Genomic DNA, 248 nt, shown 5'->3' with positions numbered 1-248 from the left:
GCGCCGAAGTTTCTCCGGCGCAATCTAGTTTTCTGTACAGCGTATAATGCTGTATGAAACTCTCAGCCACGCCCCATGAGACTCTCAGCCGAGGTCCATGACACTTTCAGGCACGGCCCGGAGGTGGCCTGTGTTATTGGCACCTACAGCGGTGCCAGACGCACGATCATGGCTAACTTTAACCTAAAAGAAAATAAAAACTACTGAGGCTAGAGGGCTGCAATTTGGTATGTTTGATGATTGGAGGG

This window comes from Macrobrachium rosenbergii, chromosome 8 (assembly GCF_040412425.1).
Source record: "Macrobrachium rosenbergii isolate ZJJX-2024 chromosome 8, ASM4041242v1, whole genome shotgun sequence".
NCBI lineage: Eukaryota > Metazoa > Arthropoda > Malacostraca > Decapoda > Palaemonidae > Macrobrachium > Macrobrachium rosenbergii.
Note: the sequence above shows the minus strand (reverse complement) of the source record.